Raw genomic sequence first — 14,063 nt, 5'->3', positions numbered from 1 at the left:
TAAACTAGAGGGGACGGGGTTGCCGGCACACGGCTTGGTGTTTCTTAATGTGTCTTTGATGCTAGCCCTACCTCTCTATTTATATGTTGAGCCCTGGGGTCGAAACTTGGAGTAAAAGCCTCCTCAAAGTCGGTTTCACTCGAAAGACAAGAGTCCTTCTCGGACTCCAGGGCTAGACGCCAGGGTTCCCGGCGTCTACCCCCAGACGCCAGGGTTCCTGGCATCTAGCCTCTGGTCTCTGCAAAACTTCCTTTTGCACTTTCCAAAAGCCTCGTGGGCTTTCCCCTTTGGCCCAGATAAAGTGTTCTCGTGCCCAAACATTTCGGGAAACATCCGGAACCCCTTCTGGTGAATTTCGGAACCCTTCCGGAGATCAAACACTACTATCCCATATATCAAACTTTATTTCCGGAACATTCCGGAGTTCCTCGTCATGTCCGTGATCTCATCCCGGACTCCGAACAACATTCGGTCATCAACATACATAACTCATATAGTACTATATCGTCAACGAACGTTAAGCGTGCGGACCCTACGGGTTCGAAAACTACGTAGACATGACCGAGACACCTCTCTGGTCAATAAACAATAGCGGGACCTGGATGCCCATATTGGCTCCTACATATTCTATGAAGATCTTTATCAGTCAGACCGCATAACAACATACGTTGTTCCCTTTGTCATCGGTATGTTACTTGCCCGAGATTCGATCGCCGGTATCTCAATACCTAGTTCAATCTCGTTACCGGCAAGTCTCTTTACTCGTTTCATAACACATCATCCCGCAACTAACTCATTAGTTGCAATGCTTGCAAGGCTTATAGTGATGTGCATTACCAAGTGGGCCCAGAGATACCTCTCCGACAATCGAAGTGACAAATCCTAATCTCGAAATACGCAAACCCAACAAGTACCTTCAGGGACACCTGTAGAGCACCTTTATAATCACCCAGTTACGTTGTGACGTTTGGTAGCACACAAAGTGTTCCTCCGGTAAACGGGAGTTGCATAATCTCATAGTCATAGGAACATGTATAAGTCATGAAGAAAGCAATAGCAACAAACTAAATGATCAAGTGCTATGCTAACGGAATGGGTCAAGTCAATCACATCATTCTCCTAATGATGTGATCTCATTAATCAAATGGCAACTCATGTCTATGGTTAGGAAATATTACCATCTTTGATCAATGAGCTAGTCAAGTAGAGGCATACTAGTGACACTCTGTTTGTCTATGTATTCACACATGTATTATGTTTCCGGTTAATACAATTCGAGCATGAATAATAAACATTTATCATGATATAAGGAAATAAATAATAACCTTATTATTGCCTCTAGGGCATATTTCCTTCAGTCTCCCACTTGCACTAGAGTCAATAATCTAGTTCACATCGCCATGTGATTTAACATCAATGGTTCACATCGCCATGTGATTTAACATCAATAGTTCACATCACCATGTGATTAACACCCATAGTTCACATCGTCATGTGACCAACACCCAAAGGGTTTACTAGAGTCAATAATCTAGTTCACATCGCTATGTGATTAATACCCAAAGAGTTCTAAGGTGTGATCATGTTTTGCTTGTGAGGGAAGTTTAATCAACGGGTTTGCCACATTCAGATCCGTATGTATTTTGCAAATTTCTATGTCAACAATGCTCTGCACGGAGCTACTCTAGCTAATTGCTCCCACTTTCAATATGTATCTAGATTGAGACTTTGAGTCATCTGGATCAGTGTCAAAACTTGCATCGACGTAACCCTTTACGACGAACCTTTTGTCACCTCCATAATCGAGAAACATATCCTTATTTCACTAAGGATAATTTTGACCAATGTCCAGTAATCTACTCCTAGATCACTATTGTACTCCCTTGCCAAACACAGGGCAGGGTATACAATAGGTCTGGTACACTACATGGCATACTTTATAGAACCTATGGCTGAGGCATAGGGAATGACTTTCATTCTCTCTCTATCTTCTACCGTGGTCGGGTTTTGAGTCTTACTCAACTTCACACCTTGTAACACAGGCAAGAACTCCTTCTTTGACTGTTTCATTTTGAACTACTTCAAAATCTTGTCAAGGTATGTACTCATCGAAAAACTTATCAAGCGTCTTGTATATCTCTATAGATCTTGATGCTCAATATGTAAGCAGCTTCACCGAGGTCTTTATTTGAAAAAAACCCTTTCAAACATTCCTTTATGCTTTGCAGAATAATTCTACATTATCTCCGATCAACAATATGTCATTCACATATACTTATCAGAAATGCTGTAGTGCTCCCACTCACTTTCTTGTAAATACAGGCTTCACCGCAAGTCTGTATAAAACTATATGTTTTGATCAACTTATCAAAGCGTATATTCCAACTCCGAGATGCTTGCACCAGTCCATAGATGGATCGCTGGAGCTTGCATATTTTGTTAGTACCTTTAGGATCGACAAAACCTTCTGGTTGCATCATGTACAACTCTTCTTTAATAAATCCTATTAAGGAATGCATTTTTGTTTATCCATTTGTCAGATTTCATAAAATGCGGCAAGAGCTAACATGATTCGGACAGACTTCAGCATAGATACGAGTGAGAAATTCTCATCGTGGTCAACACCTTGAACTTGTCGAAAACCTTTTGCGACAATTCTAGCTTTGTAGATAGTAACACTACTATCAGCGTCCGTCTTCCTCTTGAAGATCTATTTAATCTCAATGGCTCGCCGATCTTTGGGCAAGTCAATCAAAGTCCATACTTTGTTCTTATACATGGATCTCATCTCAGATTTCATGGCCTCAAGCCATTTCGCGGAATCTGGGCTCATCATCGCTTCCTCATAGTTCGTAGGTTCGTCATGGTCAAGTAACATGACCTCCAGAACATGATTACCATACCACTCTGGTGCGGATCTCACTCTGGTTTACCTACGAGGTTCGGTAGTAACTTGATCTGAAGTTATATGATCATCATCATTAGCTTCCTCACTAATTGTTGTAGGAGTCACAGAAACAGATTTCTGTGATGAACTACTTTCCAATAAGGGAGCAGGTACAATCACCTCATCAAGTTTTACTTTCCTCCCACTCACTTCTTTCGAGAGAAACTCCTTCTCTACAAAGGATCCATTCTCAGCAATGAATATCTTGCCTTCGGATCTGTGATAGAAGGTATACCCAACATTTTCTTTTGGGTATCCTATGAAGACGCACTTCTCTGATATTGGTTTGAGCTTATCAGGTTGAAACTTTTTCACATAAGCATTGCAACCTCAGGCTTTAAGAAACGACAACTTTGGTTTCTTGCCAAACCACAGTTCATACGGTGTCGCCTCAACGGATTTAGATGGTGCCATTTTTAACGTGAATGCAGCTGTCTCTAATGCATAACCCCAAAACTATAGTGATTAATCAGTAAGAAACATCGTAGATTGCACTATATCCAATAATAGTACAGTTATGATGTTCAGACACACCATTATGCTGTGGTGTTCCAGGTGGCATGATTTTGTTGAAACTATTCCGCATTGTTTTAATTGAAGACCAAACTCGTAACTCAAATATTTGTCTCTGTGATCAGATCGTAGGAACTTTATTTTCTTGTCACGATGATTTTCCACTTCACTCTGAAGTTCTTTGAACTTTTCAAATGTTTCAGACTTATGTTTCATCAAGTAGATATACCCATATCTGCTCAAATCATTTGTGAAGGTCAGAAAATAATGATACCCACCACGAGCCTCAACACTCATCAGACTGCATACATCAGTATGTATTATTTCCAATATGTCAGTTGCTCGCTCCATTGTTCCGGAGAACGAAGTCTTAGTCATCTTGCCCATGAGGCATGGTTCGCAAGCATCAAGTGATTCATAATCAAGTGATTCCAAAAGTCCATCAGCATGGAGTTTCTTCATGCGCTTTACACCAATATGACCTAAACGGTAGTGCCACAAATAAGTTGCACTATCATTTATTAATTTTGCATCTTTTGGTTTCAATATTATGAATATGTGTATCACTACGATCGAGATCCAACGAACCATTTTCATTGGGTGTGTAACCATATAAGGTTTTATTCATGTAAACAGAACAACAATTTATTCTCTTACTTAAATGAATAACTGTATTGCAATAAACATGATCAAATCATATTCATGCTCAACGCAAACACCAAATAACACTTATTTAGGTTCAACGCTAATCCCAAAAGTATAGGGAGTGTGCGATGATGATCATATCAATCTTGGAACCACTTCCAACACACATCGTCACTTCACCCTTAACTAGTCTCTATTCATTCTGCAACTCTTGTTTCAAGTTACTACTCTTAGCAACTGAACCAGTATAAAATACCGAGGGGTTGCTACCAACACTAGTAAAATACACATCAATAATCTGTATATCAAATATACCTTTGTTCACTTTGCCATCCTTCTTATCCGCCAAATACTTGGGGCAGTTCCGCTTCCAGTGACCAGTCCCTTTGCAGTAGAAGCACTTAGTCTCAGGCTTAGGACCAGACTTGGGCTTCTTCACTTGAGCAACAACTTGCTTGCCGTTCTTCTTGAAGTTCCTTTCTTCCCTTTGCCCTTTTCTTAAAACTAGTGGTCTTGTCTACCATCAACACTTGATGTTTTTCTTGACTTCTACCTTCGTTGATTTCAGCATTACGAAGAGCTTGGGAATCGTTTCCGTTATCCCTTGCATACTATAGTTCATCACGAAGTTCTACTAACTTGGTGCTGGTGACTAGAGAATTCTGTCAATCACTATTTTATCTGAAAGATTAACTCCCACTTGATTCAAGCGATTGTAGTATCCAGACAATCTGAGCACATGCTGACTGCTTGAGCTATTTTCCTCCATCTTTTAGCTATAGAACTTGTTGGAGACTTCATATCCCTCAACTCAGGTATTTGCTTGAAATATTAACTTCAACTCCTGGAACATCTCATATGTTCCATGACGTTCAAAAACGTCTTTGAAGTCCCGATTCTAAGCCGTTAAGCATGGTGCACTAAACTATCAAGTAGTCATCATATTGAGATAGCCAAACATTCATAACGTCTGCCTCTACTCCTGCAATAGGTCTGTCACCTAGCGGTGCATCAAAGACATAATTCTTCTGTGCAGCAATGAGGATAATCCTCAGATCACGGATCCAATCCGCATCATTGCTACTAACATTTTTCAACATAATTTTTCTCTAGGAACACAATAAACTGGGAGCAACATCGCGAGCTATTGATCTACAACATAGATATGCTAATACTACCAGGACTAAGTTCATGATAAATTAAAGTTCAATTAATCATATTACTTAAGAACTCCCACTTAGATAGACATCCCTCTAATCCTCTAAGTGATCACGTGATCCAAATCAACTAAACCATAACCGATCATCACGTGAAATGGAGTAGCTTTCAATGGTGAACATCATTATGTTGATCATATCTACTATATGATTCACGCTCGACCTTTCGGTCTCAGTGTTCCGAGGCCATATCTGCATATGCTAGGCTCGTCAAGTTTAACTTGAGTATTCTGCGTGTGCAAAACTGGCTTGCACCCGTTGTAGATGGACGTAGAGCTTATCACACCCGATCATCATGTGGTGTCTGGGCACGACGAACTTTGGCAATGGTGCATACTCATGGAGAACACTTTTATCTTGAAATTTAGTGAGAGATCATCTTATAATGCTACCGTCAATCAAAACAAGATAAGATGCATAAAATATAAACATCACATGCAATCAATATAAGTGATATGATATGGCCATCATCATCTTGTGCTTGTGATCTCCATCTCCAAAGCACCGTCATGATCACCATTGTCACCGGCGCGACACCTTGATCACCATCGTAGCATCGTTGTCGTCTCATCAATCTTATGCTTCCATGACTATCGCTACCGCTTAGTGATAAAGTAAAGCATTACAGCGCAATTGCATTGCATATAATAAAGCGACAACCATATGGCTCCTGCCAGTTGCCGATAACTCGGTTACAAAACATGATCATCTCATACAATAAAATTTAGCATCATGTCTTGACCATATCACATCACAACATGCCCTGCAAAAACAAGTTAGATGTCCTCTACTTTGTTGTTGCAAGTTTTACGTGGCTGCTACGGGCTTAGCAAGAACCGTTCTTACCTATGCATCAAAACCACAATGATAGGTTGTCAAGTTGGTGTTGTTTTAACCTTCGCAAGGACCGGGCGTAGCCACACTTGGTTCAACTAAAGTTGGAGAAACTGACACCCGCCAGCCACCTGTGTGCAAAGCACGTCGGTAGAACCAGTCTCGCGTAAGCGTACGCGTAATGTCGGTCCGGGCCGCTTCATCCAACAATACCGCCGAACCAAAGTATGACATGCTGGTAAGCAGTATGACTTATATCGCCCACAACTCACTTGTGTTCTACTCGTGCACAACATCAACGCATAAAACCTAGGCTCGGATGCCACTGTTGGGGAACGTAGTAATTTCAAAAAAATTCCTACGCACACGCAAGATCATGGTGATGCATAGCAACGAGAGGGGAGAGTGTTGTCTACGTACCCTCGTAGACCGTTCGCGGAAGCGTTATATCAACGCGGTTGATGTAGTCGTACGTCTTCACGTCCGACCGATCCAAGTACCGAAAGCACGGCACCTCCGAGTTCTGCACACGTTCGGCTCGGTGACGTCCTCGCCTTCTCGATCCAGCAAGAGGGGCGAAGTAGTAGATGAGTTCCGGCAGCACGACGGCGTGGTGACGGTGTTGGTGAAGAACAATCTCCGCAGGGCTTCGCCTAAGCACTACGAAAACTATGACGGAGGATAAACTAGAGGGGACGGGGTTGCCGGCACACGGCTTGGTGTTTCTTGATGTGTCTTTGGTGCTAGCCCTACCCCTCTATTTATATGTTGAGCCCTGGGGTCGAAACTTGGAGTAAAAGCCTCCTCAAAGTCGGTTTCACCCGAAAGGCAAGAGTCCTTCTCGGACTCCAGGGCTAGACGCCAGGGTTCCCGGCGTCTACCCCCTAGACGCCAGGGTTCCTGGCGTCTAGCCTCTGGTCTCCGCAAAACTTCCTTTTGCACTTTCCAAAAGCCTCGTGGGCTTTCCCCTTTGGCCCAGATAAAGTGTTCTCGTGCCCAAACATTTCGGGAAACATCCGGAACCCCTTCCGGTGAATTCCGGAACCCTTCCGGAGATCAAACACTACTATCCCATATATCAAACTTTATCTCCGGACCATTCCGGAGTTCCTCGTCATGTCCGTGATCTCATCCCGGACTCCGAACAACATTCGGTCATCAACATACATAACTCATATAGTACTATATCGTCAACGAACGTTAAGCGTGCGGACCCTACGGGTTCGAGAACTATGTAGACATGACCGAGACACCTCTCTGGTCAATAACCAATAGCGGGACCTGGATGCCCATATTGGCTCCTACATATTCTACGAAGATCTTTATCGGTCAGACCGCATAACAACATACGTTGTTCCCTTTGTCATCGGTATGTTACTTGCCCGAGATTCGATCGTCGGTATCTCAATACCTAGTTCAATCTCGTTACCGGCAAGTCTCTTTACTCGTTCCGTAATACATCATCCCGCAACTAACTCATTAGTTGCAATGCTTGCAAGGCTTATAGTGATGTGCATTACCGAGTGGGCCCAAGATACCTCTCCGACAATCGGAGTGACAAATCCTAATCTCGAAATACGCCAACCCAACAAGTACCTTTGGAGACACCTGTAGAGCACCTTTATAATCACCCAGTTACGTTGTGACGTTTGGTAGCACACAAAGTGTTCCTCCGATAAACGGGAGTTGCATAATCTCATAGTCATAGGAACATGTATAAGTCATGAAGAAAGCAAAAGCAACAAACTAAACGATCAAGTGCTATGCTAACGGAATGGGTCAAGTCAATCACATCATTCTCCTAATGATGTGATCCCGTTAATCAAATGACAACTCATGTCTATGGTTAGGAAACATAACCATCTTTGATCAACGAGCTAGTCAAGTAGAGGCATACTAGTGACACTCTGTTTGTCTATGTATTCACACATGTATTATGTTTCCGATTAATACAATTCTAGCATGAATAATAAACATTTATCATGATATAAGGAAATAAATAATAACTTTATTATTGCCTCTAGGGCATATTTCCTTCATAAACATCAATGTTTGTGCAACTAGACATTACAAGCCAACTAAACATCAATGTGTGTGCAACTAGACTACATTAAAGCCAACTAAACATCAATGTGTGTGTAAGTAGACTACATTACAAGCCAAGTAAACATCAATGTGTGTGCAACTAGACTACATTACAAGCCAATTAAACATCAATGTGTGTGCAACTAGACTATATTACAAGCCAACTAAACATTAATGTGTGTGCAACTAGACTACATTACAAGCCAACTAAGTATCAATGTGTGTGCAACTAGACTACATTACTAGCTAACTAAGCACAAAGTGGCTGAATATAAGACACCCCTGATTACATCAAGTTCCGCCAGGTCTGCTGCGGTACTGTCGGACGCGTTGAGGAGGTTGGACTTGAGCGCGGTCAGGCTCTCGGGGAAGAGGAGGGGCCAGAGTCGGAGGATGTCATCGGAGAGAGGAGTTTGCAAAGGAGGACAACAACCATGGTGCGGAGCTCGGCGATTGACCGGTCGAAGGAGGCCCAAAGTAGGGACAAGGCTTGCAATCCACTACTAGATAGTTTGTCAGGGTAGTAGACTAGTTGCACATCAAGTTGTTATGGTTGATAGGTTGCGACCTCATATGAAGTTAGATCATATAGCTTCAAAGTTGGTTTTTTTAAAAGCTGGACCATGTAGTACTAAACTTGCACAATGCAGTACTTTAGTTGCACCATATAGCACCAAAGTTGGCATAAAAAATTCATCGAAACATACCCATGCGGGATCTAGTTTCGAAGATCTCGTCGCGATGAATCCAAAGGTGAAAACGGATCTGAATTTCGACGTGTGGTTTAAAAGATATGACTTTTTAAAGATTTAAGAGCGAAAATAAATGTGTTTCACAGACTAGTCTGTACGCATTTGCTGTACACATTTAATGCTAACAAAAACATCCACTATCTGACAAAAACACACACTAGGTAATTGCTATTTATAAATTATTAGGGGACCAAAACTTGCAATTTTAGGCCGGCCGCTCGCAAAGTTTAGCGAGCAGCCGGCCGCTTGCTAGACCGGTCCGAAAAAAAAGTTCCTTTCTTCCGCAACCAGCAACAGTTCTACCCTTTCATTTTCATGAATAAGAGAATCCATGGGCTTTGCTAAACTAGATAGAGGCCACTACAAAATCCTTTGGCTGCAAAAGAAAATTAGGCAGAGGCGAATTTAGTGGGGTTCCAGGGGTGTCACGCTACTCTCTTCAAAAATGCAAAACAATTTATATTGAGTTTACACTAATTGTCTCAAAATAGTGTGTCAGTGTAAAAAAAACTACAACTATAAAACTAATGAAGACCACATGTTGTATGTGGTAAGCAACTTCATATTTGAAATTGACCTAAACCTACAAGTACGATGCTTTAGGTCGTTAGATAAAAAAACAAGTAAATACTATTAAAGTATTTTCTAAGATAAATCTACGCATACATTTGTCGGGGAAACAACACCTATGGGATCATGGGAATCCCTTCTACGGTTTGGCAGGGAAAGAAGTGTGCGCAATGAGCAGATCCAATAGTCAACACGAGGGATTTTTACCCAGGTTTGGGTCACTGAGAAGCGTAAAACCCTAGTCCTGCTTTAGTGTATTGAGTGTTCTTGAGCTCTGGCTAGTTGTACGCGTGCAAACTGGGCCAGAAAGTCCAAAAGTCCCTTCCTGTATCGCCTTGGGCCTCCTTTTATACCAAGGGGCTACCACAGTGGCGTACATGCATACAAGAGGTGTAAAGCTGCTACAGTGCTTATACTTATCCATGTCGTCTTAGGAAAAACGCATTTAATGCGCCGTTTATGTGTCCCTAACTTTATCGGGGACGGAAATAGAGCCCGTCCCGTCCGTCGCCGCCTCACCCCATCTCGACATGTGCTCAGGATAACGAGGCTTGGGAGGGCCAGGCTGGCAGGCTCGTCACTGCGCTGGAGCGGTGGCAGGGCGGTGGGATCCTTAAGCCTTGCCGTGGCCTCACAGACGCCCCCGACAAGAATCTTACTGGGGCCGCGCAAACGTTCCCGGCAAGAATCTTGCTGGGAACTTCGCCTTTTAGTCTTCACAAAGATTTGCATGCCACCACGCAGACGCCCCTGGATCTTGGTCTTGACATTGTCAATGGTGGCAGAGCTCTCAACCTCAAGGGTGATGGTCTTGCTGGGGCTTCGCAAACCATCCCGGCAAGAATCTTGTCGGGGGCTCAACTTGTCTTTTGTTCTCTGATTACTGGCTCAGATGTCGTCTTGGTCGTTTAGTATTTGCTTCCAGTTGTCCCTATCAGGCCTCGCCGTGGGCACGGGCTACAACTGCCCGTGCACAAGTAAGGGGTACTAAAGGGCCCAAACTTTAGTACACCGACAGGAGCCCCTGGGCCTAGGCCACACACGGGTGCAAGGCGTTGTTGGGCTAGGCCCAAAGAGTGCACGGGAATGCGTGGCAGGGGTTAACCGCTGTAATCTATCTTGTCTGTTGTGCTTCCCCACGATCCGCATTGAGTGTGCGACGTGGGATGCCTGCGCGGAAGGGCCGCAGCAGCAGCAGCCTGCGAAAACGCCTTCACATCGAACAGTAAAGAGGCAGCCTCGTGCCTTCCCCATAAAAAGAGGAATCCGCAGAGGCGCTGCTCATTTACCTCTCGCCCGTTCCAATCTAGGAACTGCAGTCGTCGTCCTCCTCGAGCCCGAAACAGAACCCTCTCATCCATCCGCCGCCTCCATGCTCTCACCGCCTTCGGCCTCCTGCCCTCCCCTGGCTGCTATGGAGCCCAAAGCGAGCAAGGGTAAAGAAGTGCCCAAGGCGAGCAAGAGCAAAGATGTGTTGGAGAGTGAGTTGGTGAAGATGCAGAAGAGGAACGTCATCTTCGCCCTGACGCTCGACGCGCACGTTGAAAGGATCAAGAAGAGGTGTCTAGAGTGGGGGTGATTAGACTCTCAACAAAGAAAAGTAGCAGTTTTTAGTTTCTTCAAGTTAAGGTAGAGTTTTAGCACAAGTTTAAACATTCACAATACATTTCAAGCAAGCATGGCAAGAGTATATGAGGAGCGGAAAGTAAAGCATGCAATTTGCGAGAATGTAAAGGGATGGGATTGGAGTATGCAAACGCAATTGGAGACATGGAGATTTTTGGCGTGGTTCTAATAGGTGGTGCTATCGTACATCCACGTTGATGGAGACTTCAACCCACGAAGGATAACGGTTGCACGAGTCCACGGAGGGCTCCATGTAGGATCAAAAGTATGTCTAGAGGGGGGTGATTAGACTACTTGACCAAATAAAAATCTAGCATTTTCCCAATTTTAAGTCTTGGCAGATTTTAGCAACTTAGCACAAATCAAGTAATCAACCTACACATACAATTCTAAGAGTATAGCATCGGAATGTAAAACAATTGCATATGAAGGTAAAGGGAGGAGTTTGGAGGGAGCAAACGCAATGTAGACACGGAGATTTTTGGCGTGGTTCCGATAGGTGGTGCTATCGTACATCCACGTTGATGGAGACTTCAACCCACGAAGGGTAACGGTTGTGCGAGTCCATGGAGGGCTTCACCCATGAAGGGGCCATGAACAAGCAACCTTGTCTATCCCACCATGGCCATCACCCACGAAGGACTTGTCTCACTAGGGTAGATCTTCACGAAGTAGGCGATCTCCTTGCCCGTACAAACTCCTTGGTTCAACTCCACAATCTTGACGGAGGCTCCCAAGTGACACCTAACCAATCTAGGAGACACCACTCTCCAAAAGGTAATAGATGGTGTGTTGATGATGAACTCCTTGCTCTTGTGCTTCAAATGGTAGGCTCCCCAACACTCAACTCTCTCTCATAGGATTGGATTTGGTAGAAAGATGATCTGAGTGGAAAGCAACTTGGGGAAGGCTAGAGATCAAGATTTATGTGGTTGGAATGGAATATCTTGACCTCAACACAAGTGTAGGTGGTTCTCTCTCAGAAAATGTATGTTGGAAGTGTAGGCATATTCTGACGGCTCTCTCCACGAATGAAGAGTGGGTGAAGGGGTATATATAGCCTCCACACAAAATCTAACCGTTACACACAAATCACCAAACTTGGTGGGACCGAATTATAAAACTCGGTCAGACCGATTAGTTCAAAATGTGAATGTTAGGATTTTCGGTGGGACCGACATGTCAAGTCGGTGGGACCGATTCCATTAGGGTTAAGGTATAACGTAATCTCGGTGAGACGGATTACACAAACTCGGTGGGACCGATTTTGGTAATAGACAAACAGAGAGTTGGTCAGGCAAACTCGGTGGGACCGATTCGTTCATCTCGGTTAGACCGAAATGTTACGAAGGGGAAACAGAGAGTTTGCATTGCAATCTCGGTGGGACCGATCGCTCATCTCGGTTGGACCGAAACGTGACGAAGGGAAACAAAGAGTTTGCAACCCCATCTCGGTGAGACCGAGATCCCTATCGGTGAGACCGAAGTGACTAGGGTTTGTGGCAGTGGCTATGTCAAGTGAACTCGGTGGCGCCAGATAGAATATTTCGATGGGGCCGAGTTTGACTTTTGGTTTGGGACATATGTGGATATGCGAAAGTAGTTGAGGGTTTTTTGAGCATATCACTAAGCATTTTGAGCAAGTAACTCATTAAGAAGCACCTCACCCTCTTTTAATAGTATTGGCTTTTCCTATGGACTCAATGTGATCTTGGATCACTAAAAGTAAAATGTAGAGTCTTGTGCTTTGAGCTTGAGCCAATCTTTTGTCCTTAGCATCTTGAGGGGTCCACTTTCTAATCCATGCCATGCCAATCATTGAGGTTTCCTGAAATATTTATCTTAAAATAGCATTAGCTCAATGAGCTATATGTTGTTAGGAATTACCAAAACCATCCAGGGATAGTTGCACTTTCAATCTCCCCCCTTTTGGTAATTGATGACAACATATAGATCAAAGCTTCGACAAATGATCATAAGATTGAAAAACATCATCGCTTTGAGAAATATGTGATAAGCAAGAGCTCCCCCTAAATTTGTGCATTATTTAAGATTTGCTTTTGAATGCAAATGAAGAATCGATTAGGATCATGGGTTACTCTTTGATTTCACATACATCTTGGTGGAGCGCTCAAAATGATAGAAATCAAAAGCATGCACTCATCACCAAGCAAGTGAATGATCATATATAAGATATAAAAAATAGTATCATCCAAACAAGCATTAAGGTAGCAAATGATCAACCACATGATAAAATAAGTATCTCACAAGAACATAAGGTATCTCACACAATAAAAAGTCAACCAAAAGCAAGAGAGATAAAAACCAAGACACTCTCTCTCGAAGCCTATGATCTATACATATTTCTCCCCCTTTGGCAACAAGTTACCAAAAAGTTTGAAAATGCATAGTGCTATGCGTCTCTCAGGCTTGGTCTTCGGGAGGTGGCGTAGAGAGAACTCCAAGGACGAAGGCATCTGTCGATGTAGTTGGAGCTGGTGGAGTGGGTGCTGGAGGTGGCACTGGAGCTGTAGCTGCTGGTGCTGATGTTGTAGCTCTAGCATCTAAAACTGGCACTGCAGCAGACCTCGGACCTCGTGGCACACGCTGAAAAGCATCTGTAGTTGCCTTCCCTCTCCTCTCTTCTGCTTCCTCCTGAAGCTGCTCAACTGCAGTCTGAATCTCAGTTACCTTGAGGTCAAGATTATAGAATTTTGTCTCAACAATCCTCTCCAGGCTCTCCTGATTCTGAGTCGGAGTGTCCAAGCCCTTCTCAATCCTCAGTGTTTCTTCAATCAGATAGCCTAATTGATCTTGCTTGCTCTTTAGGAAAACTTGAGATGCCTCTTCTGCACTTGGCATCCTTGCAGCTTT

Source organism: Triticum aestivum, chromosome 1A, assembly GCF_018294505.1.
Source record: "Triticum aestivum cultivar Chinese Spring chromosome 1A, IWGSC CS RefSeq v2.1, whole genome shotgun sequence".
In the NCBI taxonomy this organism is placed as follows: Eukaryota; Viridiplantae; Streptophyta; class Magnoliopsida; order Poales; family Poaceae; genus Triticum; species Triticum aestivum.
The sequence above is the reverse complement of the archived record's forward strand: the minus strand, read 5'-3'. Positions refer to the sequence as shown.